Consider the following 22,022-nt stretch of genomic DNA (forward strand, 5'->3'; position numbering starts at 1 on the left):
CTGTAATCACAAACGTATCAATAGAGTAGATTTTCAGAGTTGACTGGCCTGGTTTGTATTTAAACAAAAGCATGGCGTTTGTTCCCTGGTGCATTCTCCATGGCAATGCCCCTACCAATCAGAGTCTACACGCCAATCAACTCGCATTCTCTCCTAATGCAGTATAAATTATTTTTCTTTTTACAATTATTATTCCTGCAAACCTGTCCTAGTGAAAAATTTGACAGCATGTGTCTCTTTTAAGCAATACTCACGATCAACACCACCAAACAACTATTTCTGTGTCATCTGGTCCAAGTTCATTTCTTAGGATAATGGAATGGTTAGTGAAGGCAGTATTGTGGTTATGTCAAAGATCATTTTTGCCATTGAGGGATTGGTTGAGGCAAGACATTTGGGAAAATTGAGTAAATATTTGAATCTGAGAAAGACTGAGAGCTTTGAGGAGAAAGCACGGTAGCATAGTGATTAGCACAGTTGCTTCACAGCTCCAGGGTCCCAGGTTCGATTCCCGGCTGCGTCACTGTCTGTGCGGAGTCTGTACGTTTTCCCCGTGTCTGCGTGGGTTTCCTACAGGTGCTCCGGTTTCCTCTCACAGTCCAAAGATGTGCGGGTTAGGTGGATTGACCATGCCAAATTGCCCTTAGTATCCAAATAAATGTTAAGTGGGGGTTACTGGGTTACAGGGATAGGGTGCTCTTTGTAAAAGCCGGTGCAGACTTGATGGGCCGAATGGCCTCCTTTTGCACTGTAAATTCTATGAGAGTACATGGTGCTGGCAATAGATCTGGATTGGATAGAGTGAGCAGGGACCTGACTAATCATTCTACTGTACTATAAACTACTGCAGGGCTTTTCACTAATTTTTTTCTGGGGGTTATTTGTGAGAAAGCATCAACATGTTGGACCATGGAGTTTTGAACTACGCCCTGGTTCCTACACGCTGAGCTGCAGATTTAAGATGTGCAACTCTGAGCCATTGCCAAGTGGAGGTCAGGTAATTTCTCATTGGAAAATAGATTTTTATAAACTGCTGAGCTCGCGATTGTGTTGAACTATAATTTTCTATGCTCTGTGGGTGACGGTTCACAATAATCCTTCATTTCCTCTCGCTGGGCAACAAGAGGCAAAACATTGAATGGGCTGCCCTGACAATAGCCTGTAGCTGGAGGCAGAATGTTGAATGGAAGCCTGGAGATAAGTGGAGCAATAGCTCTGCTGAGGGCCACACATGAAGCACATGTCACAAGCAGTCTTTGGGTCAGTTCACGATTGTATTGGTGAAGGAGCTAATGAAACTCCAGATCACAGTCCTCTTTGGAGCTCATCGGATGCTATTTTTTCCAAAATCCTTATATATCGCATAAACCTTTCTATTCCCTCTTAGTTCAATTTGTAAGATGAGTCAAGTGGAACTTTGGAAATCCAGGCTGACTGCCCTTATAGCTTGATCATTTCATCTTGTATTATGGTGTATGAATACATAAAATAAGATTAACTTGTGTTACATTTTGAAGAACAGAGTTGCTTTTGCTAACTTCCAGTTCTCTGGCATAATTTCCCTTTCCAAATAATTTTGGAAACCAATTGGCAGGGGGTGGGTGAGGCCTCCACTAATTTCTAAATGTTCCCATTATTTTGGGTTACCTGTTTGCTTTGCTTCACTATCCAGAACTGGCTCCAGTAATGATTTTTTTTCCCCCAGGGTGGTCAAAAAAAAAAAAAAATCTGAAAAAATACACAAAGTAACATTCTTTATAAACAGCAAACTCTTTCAATATCCTGGTCTCCTGTTAGATAGTACTCTGATCTTTTGACAGCAGTGTTTCGATCCTTATTTCACAGATTTGGAAGCATTTGTGTACTGAGGGCATTACACCTTTGCTCTGATGGTACATGGATGAGATACTGGCTCTGACTGATCAACACAAAATTTAAATAACTATGTAAAATCCGATCTGCACCTGTAGCCTCCAAGTTTTTGAAAATTTGGATGAGCGGTTAAATAAGCAAAGATGAGTCTTCAAATGGTCTGGTGATGTGATAACTTTTGCTGAAGTTGCTTTATGACTTACCAGTGGTTTTGTTATTTTCCTCTTCCAACTTAACACTATCTTGGAATAAATGTCCACTATTGATATTGACAGTATTTTCAGTTGTTCAGCAGGTTGATACTTCCTTTATCCCCAAATAAAGTGTTTGACCCTTTTGCTGCTTTTAAATTGGTTTTAAAAATTCACTGATTTCCTATTCAAAAAGATGAAGCCCTCCCATCTCAAATTCCCATTCACACACCAGCCCAATGAAGGTCTTGCTCTCTTCACAAAATAAGAAATGATGACTCAAATTGTTGTTCCAATTCAAAACAAGTTGATGCTTGTTTGATTTGATTTATTGACACATGTACCGAAGTACAGTGAAAAGTATTTTTCTGCGGCCAAGGGAATGTACACAGTATGTACATAGTAGACCAAAAAAAAGAATAATCGACAGAGTGCATTGACAAATGGCACATCGGCAAATAGTGATTGGTTACAGTGTGGAACAAGGGGCCGAACAAAGCAAATACATGAGCAAGAGCAGCGTAAGATGTCGTGAATAGTGTTCTTACAGGGAACAGATCAGTCTGAGGGAGGCAGTCCTCGTTGAGGAGTCTAGTAGCTGTGGGGAAGAAGCTGTTCCTATGTCTGGATGTGCGAGTCTTCATACTGCTGTACCTTCTGCCTAATGGAAGGGTCTGGAAGAAGGCAAAGCCTGGGTGGGAGGGGTCTCTGATAATGTTGTCTGCCTTCCTGACGCAGCGAGACGTGTATACAGAATCAATGTGAGGGTGGCAAGCTTGTGTGATGCGTTGGGCTGAGTTCACCACACACTGCAGTTTCCTGCGATCTTGGGCCGAGCAGTTGCCATACCAGGCTGTAATGCAACCGGATAGGATGCTCTCTATGGCACATCTGGTCAAGTTTGTGAGAGTTGATGCAGTCATGCCAAATTCCGTTAGCTTCCGTAGGAATTGGAGATGTTATTGGGCTTTCTTGACTGTTGCATCAACGTGAGCGGACCAGTGCAGACTGTTGGTGATGGTGACGCCCAGAAACATTGATCTTTGATTATGCCCTCAAAGAACAATGTTCATACCAGGGAAATATGCAGCTTTACACCTTAAGCTTTCACTCCCTCCACCACAGCTACACAGTGGCAGCAGTGTATATGTACAAGATACATTGCAGCAACTCACCAAGCCTGTCAAAGTGCCTTCCGAACCTCCGACCTCTATTTAAAACAAGGATAGCAGAGACACGGGAATACCACAACATGCAAGTTCCCCAAATCACATACCATCCTGACTTGGAACCCTATCACTTTTCCTTTTCTGACACTGGGCCAGGAACCTGGACCTCCCTCCCTCAGAGCGCTTTGGATGTACCAACACCAGATGGGTTGCAATGGTTCAAGAAGGCAGCTCACCACCACCTTCTCAAGGGCATTGGGGATGGGCTTGTTCGTGATGCTCCCATCCTATGAATGAATTGCAAAAAGTGGCCACATTGCTGGAATACAGCACTGACCCACATACAGTGCTATCAAGTGGCATTTGCGTCATCATAACCTGCTCGCTGACAGTTTGGGTTCCACCGTGGTCATTCAGCTCCTGACCTCATTACAGCCTTTGCTGAACTCCAGAGGTAAGATGAGAGTGACTGCCCATGACATCAAGGCATCATTTGACCGAGTGTGACATCAAGGAGCCACAACAATACTAATGGGAATCACGGGGAAAACTCTCTGCTGGTCAGAGTCATACCTGGCACAAAGGAAGATGGTTCTGGTTGTTGGAGGTCAGTCATCTCATTTCTCGGACATCACTGCAGAGGCTCCTCCAGGAAGTGTTGTAGGCCCAACCATCTTTAGCTGCTTCACGAATGACCGTCCTTCCAGCATAAGGTCAGAAGTGGGAACCTCCTTCGTTCCTTCCAGCATAAGGTCAGAAGCAGGGACCCGAACAGGCGCCGGAATGTGGCGACTAGGAGCTTTTCACAGTAACTTCATTGCAGTGTTGATGTATGCCTCCTTGTGACATTAAAGATTATTATTATATTAGTTGATGATTGCACAATGTTCAGTACCATGTATCCTCGGATACTTAGAACAGTACAGCACAGAATACAAGCCCTTCGGCCCTCGATGTTGTGCCGAGCTTTGTCCGAAGGGAAGGCAAATGGAATTCTGGCTTTTATTTCAAGGGGGCTGGAGTATAAAAGTGAAGAGTATTGTTGCAACTGTAAAAGGTACTAGTGAGCCCATATTTAGAATAGAGTACAGTTTGGTCCCTTAGATAAGGAAAGATATCTTATTAGAGGTAATACAGAGGAGGTTTACTAGGATGATCCCAGGTATGGAGGGACTGCCATATGAGGAAAGATTAAGCAGGAGTTCAGAAGAATGAGTGGTGATCTATTTGAAACATATAAGATTCGAAGGGGGGTTAGACAGGGTAAATGTTTGGAGGATGTTTCGACTCATTGGAAAGTGGAGGACTGGGAGCCTAATCGCAGAATAAGGGGGTGCTTGTTTAAGACTAATTTGAGGAAGAATTTCTTCTCTGAAGGAGTGGTGTATCTTTGGAATTGTTTACCCCAGGAAGCTATGGAGGTCGTGTCCTTGAACATTTCTAAGGCTGAGATTGATAAATTTTTAATCTGTCGGGGGAGAAGGCAGGAAAGACTTTGAGTGATGGATCAGCCATGATCTTATTAAATGGCAGAGCAGGTTCGAAGGACTGAATGGCCTATTCCTGTTCTCAATTCTTATGGTCTTGGGTCCCAATGTGGCAAGACCTGGACAATATCTTGGCTTGAGCTGACAAGCAATAAGTAACATTCATGCCACACAAGTGCCAAACAAAGACCATCACCAACAAGAGACAATCTAATCGTCGCTCCTTGAGATTCAGTGGCATGACCATAAGACATACGAGCAGAATTAGGCCACTCGGCCCATCGAGACTGCTCCACCATTCCATCATGGCTGATATTTTTCTCATCCCCATTCTCCTGCCTTCTCCCCATAACCCTTGATCCCCTTATTAATCAAGCCCATCGCTGAGTCCCCCACTACAAACATCCTCGGGATATCCATCGGGAGCCAGTTCAGCTCAGTTGGCTGGACAGCTGTGATGCAGAGCGAGGCCAACAGCATGGGTTCAATTCCTGTACCGGCTGAGGTTATTCATGAAGGCACCGCCTTCTTAACCTTGCCCCTCGACTGAAGTGTGGTGAGCCCCTCAAAGCGGAAAGCAGCCGATGGTCATCTGTGACTTTGGCGAGTTTACTTTATCAATTGACCAGAAACTGAACTGGACTAGCCATATAAATACTGTGACTGCAAGAACGGTGACTAGGAATCCTGCAGTGCGTAACTCGCCACCTGACTCTCCAAAGCCTGTCCACCATCTACAAGGCACAAGTCAGGAATATGATGGAATGCTCACCACTTGCCTGGATGAGTGCCGATCCCAACACTCAGGCAGTTTGACACCATCCAGAACAAAGCAGCATTCTTGATTGGCACCCACTCCCTCCACCGCTGACGTACAGTGACAGCAGTGTACCGTCTAAAAGATGCAATACAGGAATTTACCACGGCTCCTTCGACAGCAGAACACATTCCAAACCCACAACCATCTCGAAGGACCACGGCAGCAGATGCATGAGAACACTTTCACTTGGAAATTCCCCTCCAAGCCACACACCATCTGACTTGGAAAGATTATTGTCATTTGTTCACTGTCACCTGGCCAAAATCCTTGTACCTACATCACATGGAAGTCTTACACCAGGTTAAAGTCCAACAGGTTTGTTTCAAATCACTAGCTTTCAGAGCACTGCTCCTTCCTCAGGTGAATGAAGAGGTAGGTTCCAGAAACATATATATAGACAAAGTCAAAGCTGCAAGTGTCATGCGAATGTCACTTTAACAAATGTCTGTCTGCTCATGTTACTGCAGTGATGTCAGAGTGTGGGTGGAGCTGTGCTCTGGCTCTGCTTTTCAGTTTCACTTTGAGAAAAGCTTGGGTGTGTCCGTGTTTTCTTGGTTTCGATTTCAGTGTTGGAGCTGAAGCCAGACAAAGCAGGTGTACTGCTGTTCTCTCTGCCATGAAAAGACTATCTCTTGATCATTTGGTGAATTCAGAATTATAAATGTTTTCAGTAGTGAATGTAAACTTGATGTACTTCTGTTAAAAGATGTTTCTTTTGTCTTCTGGATGTTGTTTGGGAAGTTATTAATGATTACTTAGTGTTGTATTCTTTGGAGGTTGTATTTGAATTAATGGTTGCTAAGATGTTCACTATGTTTTAAAATGGTTAACTTGAGTTCATAGAATAAACATTGTTTTGTTTTTAAAAATACCTTTCCATTTCTGCTGTACCACACCTGTAGAGTGGGCCGTGTGCTCCCCATACCACAATCTATTAAAAGTTGTGGGTCAGGTGAACTCCATGATACACTTTGGGATTCTGTAAACCCTGGCCCATAACAAATTGGGGTCTCAAGGGGGATAAAAGTCTATCTATTGGATTGGATTAGTGAACTTGAAGACCGTGAAGAGTGAGCATATTGTGGTTGCTTCTCAGGTGCGGTATTCCAGTTTAAGTGGGGAGTGTGTTGTGGACAATGGCTCTTTCAGAGGCTCTGAAGTTTTTAGGGGTGGAGACGGTCACACGCAGTACCTTATGGACAGAGACTAAAAGCAGACTGTTCGATTTGGCAAAACATTGCAGTTAACATTACCTGACAAAATGCAAAAAGATGAGGTAATTATGGCGGTGGCTAAGCATTTAAAGTTGCCTGAGGTACAGTTTGACTCATTGGAAATGGCAAAACTTCAGTTACAAATTAAACAAATGGAACATGAGACAGCATTAAAGCAGCTTGAATACGAAAGAGAGGGAGAGGAAAAAGAAAGAGAAAGAGTGAGAGGAGAAAGAAAAGGAGAGAGAAGAAAGGAGAAAAGAAAGAATAGCCCTAGCAGAACAAAAAGAAAGAGAAAGGGAGATACAGATCATGGAAAAAGATAGAGAGAGAGTTTGAACTTCAGAAAATGGTAATGAAACATGACAGTCAGTTAAAATTGGCAGACGTAAAGGGAAACGTACAGTTGGATGATAGTGATGAAGATAGTGAGAAAGAGCGTCATAGTCGAAGGCTTGGTGGGGATCTATTTGAATATGTGCAAGCATTGCCAAGGTTTGAAGAGAAGGAGGTAGAAGTCTTTTTCATTGCATTTGAGAAGCTGACTAAACAAATGAAATGGCCACAGGACATGTGGGTATTACTGATTCAAACAAAGCTGGTAGGTAGGGCTAGTGAAGTGTTTGCATCACTACCGGAGGAGGTATCTGGGATGTATGAGGAGGTGAAAAAATCCATCTTGGGTGCATATGAACTAGTGCCTGAAGCCTACAGACAAAGGTTTAGAAATTTAAGGAAAGAATTTGGTCAAACATACCTGGAGTTTGAAAGGCTCGAACAGAGTAATTTTGATAGGTGGATAAGGACTTTGAAAATAGACCAAACGTATGAAGCTCTCAGAGAAATTATACTTTTGGAGGAGTTTAAAAATTCAATTCTTGATGTAGTGAGAACTCATGTGGAAGAGCAGAGGGTGAAAACTGCGAGATTAGCAGCAGAAATGGCAGATGATTATGAATTAGTTCATAAATCAAAGCTTGGTTTCCGACATCAGTTGCAGCCTGTGAGGGATAGAGCCTGGGGACATGAGAAATACTCAAGTGGTAAAGGTGATCTGATGGGAGATAATAAGGAGAGTGTACCTCAGATTAAAAAAGAAATCCAGGAGGATGGAAAAGAAATGAAAAGTTTCAAATGTTTTCACTGTAATAAACCAGGCCATGTAAAGTCACAGTGTTGGTGGTTGAAGAAAAGCACTGGGAAGGCTGATATGGTAAAACAGGATAAGACAGTGGAGTTTGTTGAAGTGATGAAGGAAAGCCCAAGTGAAGCGAAGGAGGTGCAAAAGATTGTACAGCCTGATCAAGAGGTGATTGATAAGAAGGTGCCAGATATCTTTGAAGAATTTACTTGTGTGGGTAAAGTTTACTCGTGTATCAGGAAGAGCAGGTAAAGAAGTCACAATTTTAAGAGATATGGGAGCTAGTCAATCTTTAATGGTAAGAGATGAGGAGTTATGTAGTTTAGGAAGAATGTTGCCAGAAAAGGTGGTAATATGTGGAATTCGGGGTGAGAGGAGTAGTGTTCAATTATATAACTTTGAATTGGTATATACCATCTGGAGTCACAAAAGCTGAAATCTCCTTCGCCCTTTCAGATAAAGGTACCTGCAAGTAACCTTTAAGTAAATCCAGTTTGGAAATAAAATCGGATTGTCCCACTTTCTCAATGCAATCCTCCAAACGTGGGATAGGATAAGAGTCCGTTCTTGTAACTGCATTAACCTTTCTATAGTCCACACACAACCGTTGGGTACCGTCTGGTTTTGGTACCATCACTATGGGTGAGCTCCATTGGCTGCAACCCACTTCAATTATGCCATTTTTAAGCATACTCTCAATCTCATGGTTAACCTGTGCCAATTTTAAAGGGTTAAGTCCATATAGATGTTGTTTGATTGCATTTCCCACATCTACATCATGTATAGCCATTTTAGTACTTCCCAATTTATCTACACATATAAATTGTGGAGAGATTTATATGTGATAAATATAGAAATCACATAGTGATGGTACCAAAACCAGACTGTACCCAACGGTTGTGTGTGGAGTTTCCGATACCCTCGACACAACGGGAAATAATGCAATTTCTTGGTATGAGTGGATTTTATCGGAAATTTGTATCGAATTTTAGCAGTGTGGTCGCTCCACTGACGGACTTGCTCAAGAGGCGTAACAAATTCCAGTGGACAGCGGAGTGTCAATAGGCATTTGACAGCCTGAAGGCTGTGTTAACCACTGTTCCTGTGTTAGCCATCCCAAATTAGATGAAGCCATTTAAAGTGGCGATTGCTGCGAGTGATGTGGGTGTAGGTGCGGTGCTTCTACAAGACGACGACGAAGGGCTAGAGCGGCCTATTGGTTATTTTCAAAGAGATTGAATTCTCACCAGAAAAAGTATTCCACGATTGAGAAGGAGACTTTGAGTTTGGTGCTGGCGTTGCAACATTTTCACATTTATGTGACCAGCAATCCGTCTGACACCATTATATTTACTGATCATAATCCGTTTTAGGAGCGATTCCGGAGTAACAATGTAAGGCTGTTTCGCTGGAGTTTATTGTTACAGCCATTTCATTTTAAAATAGTACATGTGGCAGGATGAGAAAACGTGATAGCCGATGCAGTGTCACGAATGTGATGAACGGAAGCAGGTTCAGTTGGAGGAAGAAGAACAAAAAAAAATGGACTATGTTATTATACCTGTTTGCGTCTGTTGTTTTTTGAAACAGAAAAGTTTATTTACTGTGTGCATTTCTTAAAGGATAGTGAGATGGTGAAAAATGAAGCCATCTTGAAGTTGATGGTTTGTTTGTTTTTCCTGGGGGGAGGTGTCATGAGAATGTCACTTTAAGAAATGTCTGTCTGCTCATGTCACTGCAGTGATGTCAGAGTGAGTGTGAGCTCTGGCTCTGCTTTTTAGTTTCACTTTGAGAAAAGCTTGGGTGTGTCTTTTTTTTTGGTTTCATTTTCAGTGTTGAAGCTGAAGCCAGACAAAGGTGTACTGCTGTACTCTCAGCCATGAAAAGACTATCTCTTGATCATTTGGTGAATTCAGAATTATAAATGTTTTCAGTAGTGAATGTAAACCTGATGTGCTTATGTTAAAAGGTGTTTCTTTTGTCTTCTGGCTGTTGTTTGGGAAGTTAGTAAGGATTACTTAGTGTTGTATTCTTTGGGGGTTGTATTTGAATTAATGGTTGTGAAGATGTTCACTATTTTTTAAAAAGGTTAACTTGAGTTCATAGAATAAACATTGTTTTGCTTTAAAAAATACGTTTCCATTTCTGCTGTACCACACCTATAGAGTGGGCCGTGTGCTCCCTATAACACAATCTATTAAAAGTTGTGGGTCAGGTGAACTCCATGATACACTTTGGGGTTCTCTAAACCTTGGCCCATAACACAAGACAATGCTTTGAATGCGAGCATTTGCAGGTAATTAAGTCTCTACAGATCCAGAGAGACGGGTAATCCCAGGTCTTTTCAGGTCCAGAGAGAGGGGTAATCCCAGGGATCTGTAATCTGTAAAGACTTAATTACCTGCAAATGCTCGCATTGAAAGCATTGTCTTGCATCTTTGACTTTGTCTATATATATATATGTTTCTGGAACCTACCTCTTCATTCACCTGAGAAAGGAGCAGTGCTCCGAAGGCAAGTGATTTGAAACAAACCTGTTGGACTTTAACCTGGTGTTGTAAGACTTCTTACTGTGCTCACCCCAGTCCAACGCAAGCATCTCCACATCATGGCTGCATCACATGGACTGCAGTGGTTCAAGAAGGCAGCTCACCACCACCTTCATGAGGGCAATTAGGAGTGGGCTGTGAATACTGGCCGAGCCATCGACACCCACATTCATGAACGCATATTTTTATTTAAACTTGCATAAACTTATTGATCACCAGGAACTACTTCCAGTTTAGGTCTCAGGAGATGATACCTGACTCAGCTTTTCAATTGTCTCACTAATCCTCGGGTTGCCCTGGAACTGTTGAGTGAGTGATCAACTTTTAACCATTTCATCAAAAAGTCGAGCGCTAAACGCACTATATTGGTTCCAAGTCACAACTTCTTGATGTTGGGTACACAGATATTTCATAGATAGGCATGAGAGTAGTGGAGTTATCTGGACTGTTCTCCTTGGAGCAGATCGGAATCCTCCGGTGAGTAACTCACCTCCTGACCCCCCCAAAGCCTGTCCACCATCTACAAGACACAAGTCAGGAGTGTAATGGAATACTCTCCACCTGCCTGGGTGAGTACAGTTCCAACAACACTCCAGAAGTTCAACACCATCCAGGACAAAGCAGCCCGTTTGATTGCTCCCCCTTGCACAAATATTCAAACCCTCCACCACCAATGAACAGTGGCAGCCATGTGTACCATCTACAAGATGCACTGCAGTAACTCACCAAGGTTCCTTAGTCAGCACCTTCCAAACCCACAACCATTACCATATAGAAGGACAAGAGTAGCAGATACCTGGGAACACCACCTGGAAGTTCCTCTCCAAGTCACTCACTTGGAAATATATCGCCATTCCTTCACTGTCACTAGGGCAACATCCTGGAACTCCCTCCCTAACAGCAGAGTGGGTGTACCTACACCTCAAGGACTGCAGCGGTTCAAGAAGGCAACTCACCACCACCTTCTGAAGGGCAACTAGGGATGGGCAATGAATGCTGGCCTAACCAGCCACGCCCACATCCCATAAATGAAGTTAAGAAAAAATATGGTTAAGAAGTGACCGAAAGATGTTTCCAAGATGATATGAGTTTTTGATGGAGAGAAATTATTCCCACTGGTGAGTAGATCAATAACTTAATGATTTCAAATCTATCATCTTTAAGGAAAGATCTATAAGGATGATGCAATTTTTTTTCAAAAATTGGATTTGTCAATAGCTGGAACACGACTGGAATAGTGGTGCAAGTTGATTCCTTAAGGAATTTTAAAAGGAAATTGGACATAAGGGAAGGAGACTGATAAAAAGCAGGAAGGTCTGACAAAGCATGACTGCTCTTTCTGAGAGCCAGTACAAACGCAATGTGCCAAATGGTGGCCACCTGTACTCTTAAAAGTTTTTATAGTAGGTATTTGAGTAGCAAACCACTACTAGATAGACACACTTAAAAAGCAGCAACGGTTACACAGGCAATGTAGCATTTGACTAAATCAAATCTGAAGGATACTGAGCATTAACTGGAACAGTGATCAGGGGGTCTGAGGCTTTAAATTAGTGAGATTACACAGAGTAATTATTTGCACAGCTGAAAATGTAACTGCTTTGAATAGCTGGTCTCTTAAATAGCCCATGTCTATGCATGTGATTAGCACCATTCAGAGCTTATATGGTCCCGTTCTTACAAGTGTTGTGGTCGAGTCTGTCTCCTACCATCTTTAGGACACAGCCATAAGCTTCTGAAATCTTCAATGAGTCCAGTTTTGGCAGCCGGACTATCTTCCACTGAAACTTTAATTGAACTCGTCTTACGTCGTCGTCATCCCCCTGCCCCCGATCGTCTGAAAACTGAAATTTTTTTTGTCTACAGTTGGCTGGTATACACTCTCTCTGTCTAGCTCACTTTTTTTCTTCAACTCCTGGTCGTTCCAGGCAGCACCTGGTAAAGGCACTTTTCTGCATCTGCAAGATAACTTATTCTTTCATAAGATTCTTATGAAAGAAAACAAACCTGATTGAGCAAATAGAAAGACTGATAGTTACATAAAGCCAAAGAGATAGTTAGTTCCCCGTAGACAAATATCTATTAGCGCTGCTCCTGACTATTAATAGACTTAATACAGAGGAATGTGGAACCTTGCACATTAGTTTTAATTTTAACAGTAGTTCTTCCTCCAATCATTTACTTAACCAGTTTGGATGACATTGATGCCAGAAGATCTCATTAACTATCTACGAATCAATCTTTGATGACTTACGAATGTAGAGTTCTGTGGTTGCCTTTGAGCTGCTGGAGTTTCCATCAGCAGATCAGTTTGTCTGTTTGAATTTTACAACTATGCTCCTGTTCATGCATTTCTTGAAATTCTTTCTCCCCACGCAAATGGAAAGGAACAGGTTAGTACATTTAGGAAAGATAGAGGGGGGAAACAAGGAGGTGGACTACTTATTCAGGATGACATAATAGCTGTGTCCCTTTATTCTACTGCCATGAACAAGACAAAAATACAATCCATCTGGATGCAGATAAAATATCGTGTACAGACCACGTAACAGTAAAAGGAAAATAGAGAAACAAATATGCAGACGAATTAAGAAATCCAGTAAAAGGAAAATCAACAACTAGTGTCATTTTAATTGGATAGAAGAGGTTAAAAACCCGACAAGGGAAGCTATGCTACTGGATCTAGTCATGGGTAATGTACAAGCAGATAAAAAATGTGAAAGTAGGGCAATATCTTGGCAATAGTGACCACAATATAATTTGATTTAAGATGATGACAGAGAAGGACATGAGAATGACAAAATGAAGTTAATGGATTGACGTATATAAAAAGGAAAGTAGCTGAAGTGAGCGTTGGTCCCTTAGAAGGTGAGACTGGGAATTAACAATGGGAAGCAAGAAAATGACAGAGGCTTGGAACAAGTATTTTGTATCTGTTTTTAAAGTAGAAGATGCACAAAAAGCAACCCAATAACAATATCAAAAGAGACCGAGGAACCCAAGACCATCAAGATCACGAGGAAAAAGTCACCTTAATCTTAGGCAGTCTTCTGGAGTCAAGGATGACTTGCTTCCACACTAAAAATATGCTGTCAGGTGACTGAGGAGTCCAATGCGCGACCTATTGTCTCTGTCACGGATAGGGCAGACAGTAGTTGGAGGCGCAGGTGCATAGGCTGCCCAGGTTACCATGCACTCCTTCCGCTGTTGACCCTTGCCTTCAACTTGCTCTTGGCGATGAAACTCTGTGTTCAGCTCCTCCCTGGATGTTTTCCACCACTTGAGGCAGTCTTAAACCAAGAATTCCCAGGTGTTGGTGGGGGTGTTGTACTTTTTCCAAGGAGGCTTTGACGGTGTCACTGAAGCATTTCCTCTGCCCTTCAGGACGACACATTAACAGTGGTTAGCACTGTTGCCTCACAGCTCCAGGGTTCCCAGGTTCGATTCCTGGTTTGGGTCACTGTGTGCGGAGTCTGCACGTTCTCCCCGTGTCTGCGTGGGTTTCCTCCGAGTGCTCTGGTTTCCTCCCACAGTCCAAAGATGTGCAGGTTAGGTGGATTGGCCATGCTAAATTACACTTGGTGTCCAAAAAAAAAGGTTAGGTGGGGTTACTGGGTTACGGGGATAGGGTGGAGGTGTGGGCTAAGTAGGGTGCTCTTTCCAAGGGCTGTTGCAGACTCGATGGGCCAAATGGCCTCCTTCTGCACTGCAAATTCTATCATTCCTGGGGTTCACTTGCATGTCGAGGCTCCGAGTAGAGCACTTGTTTTGGGAGTCTTGTGTCAGGCATGCGGACAATGTGGCCCAGCCAGCGAAGCTGATCGAGCGTGGTCAGCTTTGATGCTGAGGATGATGGCCTTAGCGAGAATATACTCCATGTCTCTGAGCAATTCGGGAGGTGGTTATCATTATTGCTCTGTGAGCTTGATGCTGGGCCTGAGATCCTGGTCTTCAAACACAGTTTCTCAAGTGATCGAAGGCTGCGCTGGCACACTGAAGGTGGTGGTGAACCCAGTTATCGATGTTTGCCTTTGTTGACAGTAGGCTTCCAAGGTATGGAAAGTGGTACACCTTGTCCAAGACCTTGTTGGGTATTTTGATAACCAAGAGGCAGTGTTGTGTGGTTTGGACAGGTTGGTAGAGGACCTTTGTCGTAGGTGGATGTTTAGTGTAAGACCCTTGCTCTTGTATTGTGGTTCAGTGACAGCGGATGGGAAAACCTTGAATCTGGCCTGCAGGTGGCGGAGGTTGAACAGTTTCCTGTTTGTTCTGTAGTTTAGCTTCACTCCAGCGGAGAGCTTGCTGAGCGTGAGATGGAGCATGAGAAGATAGAGAAAAGCATTGGTGCGATAACACCGCCTTGCTTGACCCCACTCCAAACGTGAATGGAGTCCATAGTGGATTGTGTGGCTTGGCCTGCATGTCATCATGGAACGGGAGGAGAGTAACAAACCTTTGGAGCCAGCCAAAAGAGGAGGATGTTCCATAATCCCTCGCGGTTGAGTGTCAAAGGCCTTTGAGAGACCATGTACAATAGTTGGTGCTGTTCCCTGCATTTCTCTTGCAGTTACTGCGCAGTGAATATAATGTCCGTTGTGCCCCTTAGTGGGCGGAATCGGCATCGCATCTCTGGGAGGAGCTCTTTGGCCGCAGGGAGAAGGCGATTCAGGAGGACTCTTGCAATGACCTTCTCTGTGGCCCACAGCAGAGAAATTCCTCTGTAGTTATTGTAGTCTGACTTGTCACCTTTCTTGAAGATGGTCATAATTACAGCATCAGAGACCTCTTGACAAGTTCTCCTCTTTTATGACAATAGAAATTAGGTTAGGGTGGTGCAGTGGTTAGCACTAGCTGCCTCACGGCGCTGAGGTCCCGGGTTCGATCCCGACTCCTGGTCACTGTCGGTATGGAGTTTGCACATTGTCCCCGTGTCTGCGTGCTGCGTGGGTCTCACCCCCACAACCCAAAGATGTGCAGGTTAGCTGGATTGTCCACGCTAAATTGAAATGAAATGAAAATCGCTTATTGTCACAAGTAGGCTTCAATGAAGTTACTGTGAAAAGCCCCTAGTCGCCACAATCCGGCACCTGTTCGGGGGGGGGGGGGGGCTGGTACGGGAATTGAACTGTGCTGCTGGCCTGCTTGGTCTGCTTTAAAAGCCAGCGATTTAGCCCAGTGTGTTAAACCAGCCCCTATTGCCCCTTAATTGGGGGGAAAAAAATTGGATACTCTAAATTTAAAAAAATAATTTTAAAAATAGAAATTGGGTTATGTATTCACACCAGTAATGCTTCTCTGCCTTGATTTAGTGCTTCAATGATTCTACCAGCTCCTGATGCCTTGTTAAGTTGTCAATTGACCTTTTCACCTCGTGCCAGGTTGGGGCTGTCCTCAGATGGTGGAGGGGAGCATGCTGCAGGATGGACATTCTAATTGAGGATAGAGTCTCTGTTCAGGAGGTCTTCGAAGTGCTCCTTCCAGCGGGCGCTGACTGCCTCACTGTTCTTGAGCACCTCTCCATTCTTGGCCAACATTGGGGTGGAGCCTTGGATGCTTGGGTCATAGGTGGTCTTGACTGTGCTAAAGAAGCCTTGTGCGTCATGGTTGACAGAAATCTGCTGGATTTTCTGAGCTTTCTCCACCCACCATCCATTCTTTTGGTGACCTCAGCCTTCAGTCATCAGTAGAGCTTCTTGCTCGAGTTGGGTTGCTGTTTCACATTCAGACAAGCCTTTCGCTTCAGACTTATCAGTTCCTGGATCTTCTGGTCATTCTCTTCGAACCAGTCTTGGTGTTTCCTGACAGTGACCAAAAGTCTCCTTCACAGTTGCTAATTAAGGAGATTTTGAGGGCAGACCAGGTGCTGTGGACACTCTGGATCACTGGGAGTCTTCAGGTTTGTCAGGCATTGGCTGAAATGGGCCTTTCGTATCAAGATATTTGAGAGCCAAGGCAATGGTTTTTCTGCAGCATCATTTCTGTTGCTGCCACTGCTTTGGGGCAACATTGATAATCACAGAACAGAGAAGACTGTGGTCTGACCAGAAGTCCTTGATTCCTGTCACCTTGCGGGTGATAGGCACGTCCTTGAGGTCCCTTGCGTCAGTCATTTTCAAACCTATGGTTGTGACCCACAGGTGGGTGCCGGGAGGTTTGAGGGGGGGGGGCCACGCGTTGCGGTGTTCACAATCACGGGGCCATGCACGTGGTGTTCCCGATCGCGGGACAGTAGTGCCCAACAGTGCGAGCGGCTTTCAGAAATGCGGGCCGTGAACGGCTTTCAGAATGCCAGCCTTTCCGCGCATATGTGTTCCCTCAGCAGTACACAGACCCAGAGCCCAGCAGGGCAGAATGCTTCTTCCTGATGTCAATGCACTGACCCAGGAGCAGATTTATTTTTTTAAATCGCTGGAGTCTTCCTGCCTGGAGTGGCGGTAGAGAGCCGGTCATGTGCCCTGTATACTGACGTCATGTATTCTGGGCACGAGAGCAATACTGCTGCCAGCAGTGCTGGTGTGAACTCCAGGGTCTCTGGTGAATAACCCATGAAGAAGAAGCTGAAAACGGGAACAAAGCAGCAGATTGGCAAACTCCTGTGAAATGCCTTGGGGTCTAGTGTTGGGGCTTCAACTATTTATGATCAATGTTAATGACTTGGATGAAGGAACCAACTTTATTGTAGTCAAATTTGCTGAGGATACAAAGATAAGTAAGAAAGGAAGTTGTGAGGAGGATACCAAGAGTTTGCAAATGGATATAGATGGTTTAAGTTAAGGACAAAAAGATTGACAGCTGGATTATAATGTGGGAAAATGTGAAGTTGTCCACTTCGGTGGGAAGAATAGGAAAACAGAATATTTTAATTAGAGAGAGACAGTAAATACTGATATTCTTCGGGATCTGAGTGGCATGAATCTCAAAATATTTGTATGCAGGTAATCCGGAAAGGAAATGGAATGTCGGCCTTTATTACATGGGAAGAATGAGGAGTGGTCTTATTGAAAGTTAGAAGTTCTGAGGGTTTGATAGGTTAAATACTGAGAGAATGTTTCCCCTCGTGGGGGAATCTAGAACTTGGCACAGCTTCAAAAAAGAGATTTAAAAGTAAGATGAGGAGGAATTCCATCTCAGAGTGGCTCCAACGAGCATTGGAGGCGCAGTCATTGAATATGGCTGATTTAGACAACTTTGCCAATGCCTCACCTCGGAAACCGGACTCAGCAGCACTCCTCTCCTGTTCCCCTTTTCTCCTTCCCGACTCAGTCAAGATGGATGTCAGGCCATGCAGCAGCAACTCAACCGTATGGAGGTTGGCTTTCCAGGGACAGTGCACTTGCTACCACAAGAGACCCCTCATGAGCTGCCATTGCCACCAAAGCAACACCCGCAACTCTTGGAATTGGCCCTTGACAACCTGTATCACAGAATCGAAATTTCTAGCCAGAAGAGCCTCTTTGTAGGTAAACATCAACCGTCGATGTGCAACACAGCGCAAGGGTGGGAGCCCGCTCAAAAGCAACTGCACCAGTGAAGGCATGGCCCCACCCCAAGTCCTTCAGTGAGGATTTAGATATTCTAACTCGGCTCCATCATGCAAAATCGCTGACCAACAATTCTCGGAACATACTATAAACCATGTAAACCAATAAAAGACAAAAAAGAAATGTGCACAAGAATGAAAAGACGGATTAAAATGAAATGAAAATCGCTTATTGTCACAAGTAGGCTTCAAATGAAGTTACTGTGAAAAGCCCCTAGTCGCCACATTCCGGCGCCTGTTCGGGGAGGCTGTTACGGGAATTGGACCGTGCTGCTGGCCTGCCTTGGTCTACTTTCAAAGCCAACGATTTAGCCCTGTGCGAAACAGCCTCTCCTTTTAACCCCACGTAGGAGCGAGTTCCAGATCATTACCACTTGCTGTATATAAAAGTTCTTCCAATCATCCCCCTGCAAGTCATGTCGGAAAAAAAAAATGAGCAGAGCTGGAGTTCGTGAAAACACAGCCACTCCCACGCTCACATCACGTGACCCCTTGCTGACAATGTTTCCATTAGTTGATGGGGGCAAGGACTACGGGACTCAGATGAAGGTTTTCGACATGAATTGCAGGGGGATGATTGGAAGAACTTTTATATACAGCAAGTGGTAATGATCTGGAACTCGCTCCTACATGGGGTTAAAAGGAGGGACTTATTGGTGACTTCAAAAGGATACTGGATGGGCTGTAGAGGAAAATAAACTTGCAGGGTTATCGATATACAATGGAAGAGTGGAGCTAACTGGATTGTTCTACAGCGAGCCGACATAGGCTGAATGGCCTCCTCCTGAGCTATAATGACTTGAGCAGTTCTCGCCAGTTCAGTGATTACTACTTGACTGCAGTCTGAGGGGTACTGCAACAGCACACCCTCTCGGTAAACATAGCATCACTGAGAGTAATTTCTGGATTTCTGTGTTTATCTGCGCATAAGTTGACTTCAGAAGTTGCTGTAATTTCAGAAGAGTCATTAGTGACAAATGCTCGGTTTCACCATAATTACTGCTGCAAAATATTGGCCAATGTTTAATCTCCTATTATTTTTTTTTACTCATTCATGGAATGTCGGTGTCACTGCCAAAGACAGCATTTGTTGCTCATTCCTGATTGCCCTTGAGCTGAATATTTCAGAGGACCGTTAAGAGTCAACCACATTGCTGTGGGCCTGGAGCCGCAGACAGACCAGACCGGGCAATGGTGGCAGATTTCCTACCCTAAAGAACGATAATGAACCAGATGATCCTTTTCTGACGATTGAAGATAGTTTCATGGTCACCATTACTGAGACAAACTTTATGTTCCAGATTTATTAATTGAATTCAAATTCCACCAACTGCAGTGGTGGGATTTGAATCCATAACCCCAGAGCATTAATAGAACATAAATCAGTACAGGCCCTTCGGCCCACAATATTGTGCCGGCCATTTATCCTAATCTAAGATCAACCTAACCTACACCTCTTCAATTTACTTCTGTTCAGAGTCGCTTAAATGTCCCTAATGACTCTGATTCCACCACCTCTGCTTGCAGTGCATTCTACGCACTCACCACTCTGTGTAAAGAACCGACCTCTGACATCTCACCTATACCTTACTCCAATCACCTTAAAATTTTGTCCCCTCATGATAGCCATTTCCGCCCTGGGGAAAAGTCTCTAGCTATCCACTCTATCCATGCCTCTCATCACCTTGTATGTACACCTCTATCAAGTCACCTCTCTTCCTTCTTCGCTCCAGTGAGAAAAGCCCTAGCTCCCTCAACCTTTCTTCATAAGACATGCCCTACAGTCCAGGCAGCATCCTGGTAAATCTCCTCTGCACCCCCTCCAAAGCATCCACATCCTTCCTATAATGAGGCTACCAGAACTGGACACGCTATTCCAAGTGTGGTCTACCTAGAGTTTTGTAAAGCTGCAACAAAACCTCGCGACTCTTAAACTTAATCCCCTTGTTAATGAAAGCCAACACACCGTACGCCTTCTTAACAACCCCATCAACCTGGGTGCCAAATTTGAGAATCTATGTACGTGGACCACAAGATCCTTCTGTTCCTCCACACTTCCAAGAATCCTGCCTTTAGTCCTGTTTTCAGCATTCAAATTCGACCTTCCAAAATGAGTCACTTCACGTTTATCTAGATTGAACTCCATCTGCCACTTCTCAACCCAGCTCTGCATCCTGTCAATGCTCTGTTGTAACCTGCAACAGCCCTCGACACTATCTAAAACTCCACCAACCTTTGTGTCATCGGCAAACCTACTACCCCACCCTTCCACTTCCTCATCCAAGTCATTTATAAAACCCACAAAGAGCAGAGTTCCCAGAACAGATCCCTGCGGGACACCACTGGTCACCGACCTCCAGGCGGAATAATTTCCATCCATTACCACTCGCTGTCTTCTTTTGGCCAGCCAATTCTGTATCCAGACAGCCAAATTTCCCTGTAACCCATGAGCCTGCCATGGGGAACCTTATCAACTGCCTTACTGAAATCCATATACACCACATCCACTGCCCGACCTTCATCAATGTGTCTCATCACATCCTCAAAGAATTCAAATGAGGCTTGCGAGGCATGATGTGCCCCTCACAAAGCCATGCTGACTATATTTAATCATCTATGTTTTTCTAAATAATCATAAATCCGATCTCTCCGTATTCTTTCCAGTACTTTGCTCATCACAGACACGTAAGACTGACTGGTCTGTAATTCCCAGGGATTTCCCTATTCCCTTTCTTGAACAGGGGAACAACATTCGCCTCCCTCCAATCATCCGGCACTGCTCCAGTGGAGAGTGAGGACGCAAAGATCATCGCCAATGGCACAGCAATCTCCTCCCTCGCTTCCCGTAGTAAACTTGGGTATATCCCGTCTGGCCCAGGGGACTTCTCTATCCTGATGCTTTTAAAAATTTCCAGCACATCCTCCTTCTTAATATCAACCTGTTCGAGTCTATTAACCTGGTTCAGGCTGTTCTCATGGGCAACAAGGTCCCTCTCTCTATTGAATACTGAAGCAAAATATTCATTTGGGGCCTCCCCAACCTCCTCAGACTCTAGGCACAAGTTCCCTCCACTAGCCCTGATCGACCCTACTCTCGCTCTGATCATCCTCTTATTTCTCACATAAGTGTAGTCTTCTGGATTACGAGTCCAATGACATTGCCACAATGCCACCATCTTCCCCTATTTAGTTGCAATTGCCTGAAAGTTTCATGCCCTAGTCATAAATCATGAGTGGGCTAAAATATCATTCTCCACATAATTCACTATCTGAAGGAGAAGTTATGAAGTACAATGCTATGTTAAATTTATAAATTTTTTAATAGTGTGGCATTTTCTAATTTGTAGTACTTGAGAGCGTGTTCTGTAATGAGCAATCTGTCGCTGTAAGTGGTGTCATGTTTATTTTTTAAAATCATAAATATGTCTCATCCACCTTTACAAGTGTGCACTAAATCTCGAGAGGCGCTCCCTTTTTAAAAAGCAATATAAACTAGAAGCGCAATATGTATTCATTATTTCCTTTCAAATGTTTGTTTCATTTTTCCTCATCAGTTTTCCAAAAGTGTTGACTGACTACTTGGGATATTATTCCATTGGAGTTAAGCTCCCCTTTCTGTTGTGACTATTATTCAAGTGTGAACTTGTGACGATGGATCTTGGCAGGGTATGGGATGGTTTTGCCCGGGGTAACATTGCAGCAGAATCTAATCTTGCCCTGCTCTATGCCAATTTCCTGACGGTCATAAAGTAGGAACACTGAAGAGTTTCCACCTCTTCTTCACCCCCCCCCCCCCCCCCACCCCAAACCCAGCGATACGGACAATTGTAGCTCCCTACTGCAGCTCTGTGCTGAATGAACTGATTTCAGCCAGACTGCTGACCATACTTTTGATCGTTTGGTTAATACTGCTGGGAATACATGTAGCTCTGACGATGCTTGGTTCTTTGCCAGATTTTAAAAAAATGTTTTTATTGCATTTTTTCATTTTATACACTACACAGTAGACAAGGGTACGTGGTTTGTGTGTAATATACAA

The 22,022-nt window shown here is 43.9% G+C and overlaps 1 protein-coding gene across 1 annotated transcript in view; it reads left to right on the forward strand.

Moving 5' to 3' along the window:
• Positions 1–22,022, forward strand: part of lrpprc (leucine-rich pentatricopeptide repeat containing) — a 202,942-nt gene that overhangs the window by 94,115 nt on the left and 86,805 nt on the right. The window lies entirely within an intron of this gene.

The sequence above is a fragment of the Scyliorhinus torazame genome, chromosome 1, assembly GCF_047496885.1.
Source record: "Scyliorhinus torazame isolate Kashiwa2021f chromosome 1, sScyTor2.1, whole genome shotgun sequence".
NCBI classification, from domain to species: domain Eukaryota; kingdom Metazoa; phylum Chordata; class Chondrichthyes; order Carcharhiniformes; family Scyliorhinidae; genus Scyliorhinus; species Scyliorhinus torazame.